Here is a 6,179-nt window from a genome sequence, read left to right as displayed (position 1 = left end):
CCGGGGTCTAACTGATGGCAAAGGGCACCCTAGCAGGAAGCTGGGCCCCGACGCTCATGAATCTTCCAAGTAGACCACTATATGCGCCCGGCCGGACGTAAGGCAGCAAGCCGGCCGGACGCCCGGAGCGCAAGTCGGTTGGCCGGACGACCGGCCAGAAGCAAAGGGGAAAAGGACAAGGGATATCTTTTCCTGACAGCGGGCATGTTCCACGTTTAGGCCCTACTCCAAATCTTACGCTGTCCCATCGAAGACATGCTTGGACTATAGCAGTATGGGATTAGGTAAGCTCACTGACAGGCCCTTACTAGGGTATGAGCTAAGGACACGTGTACACCTCGATATGTGTGCACCCGCTTCTCCCCGGCCCTATATAAAGGCCCTCATCCGTCGCCGGAGGTACGCGTTCTACAACTTTCGGAGCCACTTTCTTGTTGAGCTTTGCCTGACTTGAGCGTCGGAGGGTCGTCGCCGGGAACCCCTTCCCGGCCCGACTTCCTTGCAGGTTCGCCGGAGCGTCGTCTGACTGGCCTGAGATCCACGTCAGTGACTCGAAGAGCGCCACGTGCCTAGCGTCCGTTGATTCAGCTTTCGGACAAGATCAATTTGGCGCCGTCTGTGGGAACGCTCCTGCATCCGAGCGGAAGCAATGGACGAAGCTGGACGACAACACACGGTGACGCTTTCCACGGAGGAACTCGACGCTCTGATCGAGTTGAGGGCCGTCAAGCTTGTGGAGCAAAAACAGAAAGCATCAGCCGAGCGGCCAGAGCAGCAAGCAACGTCAGCATCTGGTGGCCGAGCGGAAGCACCACAGGCCACCGTTGCATTCCATCGGGCCCTATTCCGCACCCCTGAAGCCGCAGCAACTAATCGAGATCGGGGATCTTCTTCGGATGAAATGCCTAGACGAGACGACAGAAAAGGGAAAACCCCTCGAGCGGACGCATCGCCCGAGCGGATTAATCACCAATTTTCAGAGGCTATTCTACGAGACCCTCTGCCCAAGCACTACGTGCCTCCGATGATCGGCGAATACAATGGAACCACCGATCCGGATGATCATTTGGGCAAGTTTGATAACACGGCAACCCTGCATCAATACACAGATGGGGTGAAGTGTCGGGTTTTCCTCACCACCCTCTCTGGATCGGCTCAACGGTGGTTTCGGAGATTGCCGGACGGATCTATCTCAAGCTTCAAAGACTTCCGAACGGCTTTCCTCCATCACTTCGCAAGCAGTCGGCGCTATCAGAAGACTAGTGTCAGCCTGTTTGCCATCAAACAGGAAGCACGCGAATCGCTCCGAGCCTACATCCAGCGGTTCAACAGAGTGGCCATGGATATTCCAACGGCCACCTCGGAGACCATGATGAATGCCTTCACACAAGGCCTAGTGGATGGGGATTTCTTCCGATCACTCATTCGGAAGCCGCCTCGAGACTACGCCCACATGCTACACCGGGCCAACGAATACATCAACGTGGAGGAAGCCCAAGCAGCTCGAAAAAAGAAACTCCAACCGAGCGGGCTCCTCCTGCCGAGCGGAAGCCGCACGCTGCTCAACCACCCAGAGGACCAAGGGCCGAAGCAATCCGCTCCCCCCATGCTAGGTCCCACGTGTAAGAGGTAGCTGCCGCTCGGCCCAAGCCAAAGAAGAAATGGACCCCAATGTTCTGCTCCTTCCACCGGACGGATACACACAACACAAGGGATTGTCGAAGTCTTCCCTTGATTGCTCATCCCGTTTCCCGAAGTGGTGGTCGACGATCGCCCTCATCCGATAGGCGACAGAGAACTCATGAAGCCGATCAGACTCAAGTTGACAGGAGAAAACAACAGTCACCCGATCGGCATCGCTCTCCGAGGCGGGAGAATCGCCGAATGTCTAGAGAACGGTCCCGACCGTCCGCTTGGGAAGAAGAAAATAGAAGTAATACTTCCCGAGGCGAGATCAACATTATTGCTGGCGGGCCGACCGGAGGCGACTCTAACCGAGCAAGGAAGGCGAGCGTTCGACAGCTCCAGATCCATGCGGTCGGCTGCAGCCAGGAACGGGCAAGTGGACCCGAAATCAGTTTCGGGCCTTGGGATTTGGAAGGAGTCGAAGTCCCCCACGACGATGCTCTTCTCATCAAAGCGGTAATAGTCAATTACACTATTCATCATGTTTTTATTGACACAGGTAGCTCAGTCAACATCATATTCAAAAAGGCGTTCGATCAACTGCAAATTGACCGCGCCGAGCTACTGCCCATGACAACCCCCCTCTATGGGTTTACGGGCAATGAAGTCCTGCTGGTCGGACAGATCCGACTGGCTATCTCACTGGGAGAAGAGCCGCTCAGGAGGACGCGGACAGCAAACTTTGTGGTGGTTAACTCTCCCTCATCATACAACGTCATTTTGGGACGACCGGCGCTCAGCGAATTCCGCGCGGCCGTCTCCACCTTCCACCAGAAGATCAAATTCCCCGTTGAGGACAAAGTGGGAGAAGTACGGGGAGACCAACTAGCAGCTCGGCGATGCTACATCGAGATGGTCCGAGTAGAAGCCAATTCCGCTCAGAAGTTGCCACGGATCGAGGTGAACGCTATAACTGAGAAGCCTCCCTCTCTAGTTTATGAAGAAAAAGAGGAAGTGCAGATTCACCCGACCCGAACGGAGGCCACAACGTTCGTTGCGTCTGACCTGGAGGTAGGCCAAAAATAGGAAGTGATCAAATGCCTCCGGAGAAACTGTGATGTCTTCGTCTGGTCAACGCACGAGCTGCCCGGGATTTCAGCGCCGAACAAAATATCATCATCCGGGCGGAAGTTGAGAAGCTTTTGGAGGCCGACCATATTCGCGAGGTGCAGTTCCCGAGCTGGCTGGCGAACGTAGTATTAGTCTCCAAGCCGGGCAACAAGTGGAGAGTGTGCATAGATTTTCGGTATCTCAACAAAGCTTGCCCGAAAGACTTTTATCCTCTGTCTCGGATCGATCAACTGGTGGACTCCACAGCTGGCTGCGAGCTGATATGTATGCTCGACGCTTACCAAGGCTATCATCAAGTGCCGCTCGCCCGAGAAGACCAAGAAAAAGTCAGCTTCGTTACAGCCGACGACACCTATTGCTATAATGTGATGCCATTCGGACTAAAGAACGCGGGAGCCACTTATCAGCAATTGATAAACAAAGTGTTCAAAGAGCAGATCGGGCGAAATCTGGAAGTATACGTGGACGACATTCTCATCAAGTCCGTCCGATCGGCCGATCTCTTTGAAGACATGGAAGAGACTTTCCGAACGCTACGGAAATATGGAGTCAAGTTAAACCCACAGAAGTGCCTGTTCGGAGCAAAAGGAGGGCGTTTCTTGGGTTACATAGTGACCGAGTGGGGCATCGAAGCAAATTCCAGCAAAGTGAAAGCCTTACAAGATATGCCGCCTCCAAGAAATCTGAGGGAAGTGCAGCGCTTGACCGGTCGGATAACTGCTCTGTCCAGATTCATCTCAAAGACCGCCGATCGGAGCCTGCCTTTTTTCAAAATCTTGCGTAAAGCCACCAAGTTTCACTGGGACGAAGAATGCGATCGGGCGTTCGAAGATCTGAAGACATATCTAAATTCTCTTCCGGTACTAGCCAAGCCAACTATGGGTGAGCCACTTTGTATCTACTTATCTTCAACCGAGCAAGCCGTCGGCTCGGCACTAGTAAGGGCGAGCGGAGAAGAGCCTGTATATTTTCTGAGCCATATTTTAAAAGATGCTGAATCTCGCTACACTGGGCTCGAGAAACTAGCTTTCGCTTTGGTCCTCGCCGCTCGGCGCCTCCATCCTTATTTCTTGGCTCATACTATCATCGTCCGGACGAATAGCCCATTGGGAAGAGTGCTGTTGAATCCCGAAGCGTCCGGACGGCTCATTAAATAGACGACGGAGTTGAGCGAATTCGACATCCAATACCAGCCCCGGTCGGTGATAAAGGCACAGTCCTTGGCAGATTTTGTCACCGAAGTACAAAGGCCAGAACCCGAAGCCATGTGGAAGATATTTGTGGACGGATCGGCCACTCGGCTCGGGAGCGGTATTGGTGTATTGTTGCTTTCTCCCCAAGAAGAAAAGATGCATCTATCCGTCCGGCTTGATTATAGAGCTACGAATAATGAAGCAGAGTATGAAGCCCTTATAGCCGGCTTACAGGCTGCTCGGCATGTAGGGGCCGGACAGGTGACGCTACATTCAGACTCCCAATTGGCCGCTCAACAACTCTTAGGCTCCTTTAAAATCAACAATGCTCGGCTCAAGCTTTACGCTCAAGCCTTCGAGAAACTCAAGGCCGACTTCAGAGAGGTTATTATCCAGAAGATACCCCGAGCGGAGAACCAAGCGGCCGATGAGTTTGCCAAACTCGCAAGCTCAATAACGCCGGTCGTCATCCAGCAGCCAATTGAACAAGTTTCGCTGGTGGCTCACGTCGACCGGATGGAGGGCCTCTCGTTCCCGAGCGACTGGCGGACACCCATCATGGAGTTGCTCCGCTCGGGAGCTACACCGTTCGATCGGGATAAAGCCCAGCTACTAAGGAGGAGAGCCGGTCGGTTCACGCTCATTGGAGATCAATTATACAAGAAGGCCTTCTCTCGCCCACTGTTGAAATGCGTGAGCTCGGAAGATGCGGCGTACATCCTCCAAGAAGTGCATCAAGGATCCTGCGGAGGGCATCCGGGCGGACGATCATTGGCCAAAAAGGTCCTGCTGGCCGGGTACTTCTGGCCGACCCTACAAGCAGACGCTGCTCGGACCGTTGCGACGTGCCTATCTTGCCAAAGGTCTCATAATTTCTCTCACTGACCGGCAGAAGAAATGAAGGCGGCTACTGTGTCCTGTCCGTTCGACCAATGGGGAATGGATATTGTAGGTCCGTTTCCTATGGCGACCGGACAACGGAAATTTTTGCTAGTGGCGGTTGATTATTTTTCCAAGTGGGTGGAGGCCGAGCCACTGGCCAATATCACCGAGCAGATGGTCAAGAAGTTCATCTGGCAGCACATCATCTGTCGGTTCGGCATCCCTCGTCGACTTGTTTCAGACAACGGGCGGCAATTCACAGGAAAGTTGCTCGAAGATTGGTGCAAAAGCTATGTCATTGAGCAACACTTCACGTCCGTGGCATACCCCCAAAGCAATGGTCAAGCCGAAGTAGCCAACCGGGAAATTCTTCGCATTTTACGGGCTCGGCTCGACCATATGGGAGGTAGCTGGGTGGATGAAGTGTCAGGCGTCTTATGGGCCATCCAAACGATCCCGAAGGAAGGAACGGGCGTCACGCCTTTCCATCTGGTATATGGCGGCGAAGCGGTTATTCCTGTCGAAGTTGGCGTCGAGTCTGCTCGGATCCAGAATTATGATGACGACAACGCCGAGTGGAGGAACATGGAGCTGGATTTGGTCGAAGAAGAAAGGGCCAAGGCGTCCGTCCGGCTGATGGCGTATCGTCAAAGAATGAAGCAGAATTACAACCGGCGCGTAATCCCCAGTAAAGCCGGTCGGCGACGTCGGCAAACTGGAGGCTCCTTGGGCATGCCCCTTCAAAATCATCGAAAAGCTCTGCTCGGGCGCTTATTATTTGGAGGATGAAAACGGGCGACAGCTGGACAGACCGTGGAGCGCGAATCATCTCTAACCTTATTGAGCTGGGTGAAAGGTGCACTGATGTAACTCACTTTGTGTATATTTTGGTCGCCTATGTACTTGTAATGCAGGCAGTAAAATGATAAAAAGGATGACAAATAGCTTCGCCGAACGACGGTGTTCAAATTAGCCTTAAAGGTCGTCGAGCTCCGACGTTAAATATCGAGAGACGAGCCGACGTCTATAAATCATCCGAGCGGAAGGCCGTCGAGCTCCGACGTTAAATATCGAGAGACGAGCCGGCGTCTATAAATCATCCGAGCGGAAGACCGTCGAGCTCCGACGTTAAATATCGAGAGACGAGCCGGCGTCTATAAATCATCCGAGCGGAAGACCGTCGAGCTCCGACGTTAAATATCGAGAGACGAGCCGACGTCTATAAATCATCCGAGCGGAAGACCGTCGAGCTCCGACGTTAAATATCGAGAGACGAGCCGGCGTCTATAAATCATCCGAGCGGAAGACCGTCGAGCTCCGACGTTAAATATCGAGAGACGAGCCGGC

Source organism: Zingiber officinale, chromosome 9A (assembly GCF_018446385.1).
Source record: "Zingiber officinale cultivar Zhangliang chromosome 9A, Zo_v1.1, whole genome shotgun sequence".
NCBI classification, from domain to species: Eukaryota; Viridiplantae; Streptophyta; class Magnoliopsida; order Zingiberales; family Zingiberaceae; genus Zingiber; species Zingiber officinale.
This window is presented reverse-complemented; position numbering follows the sequence as displayed.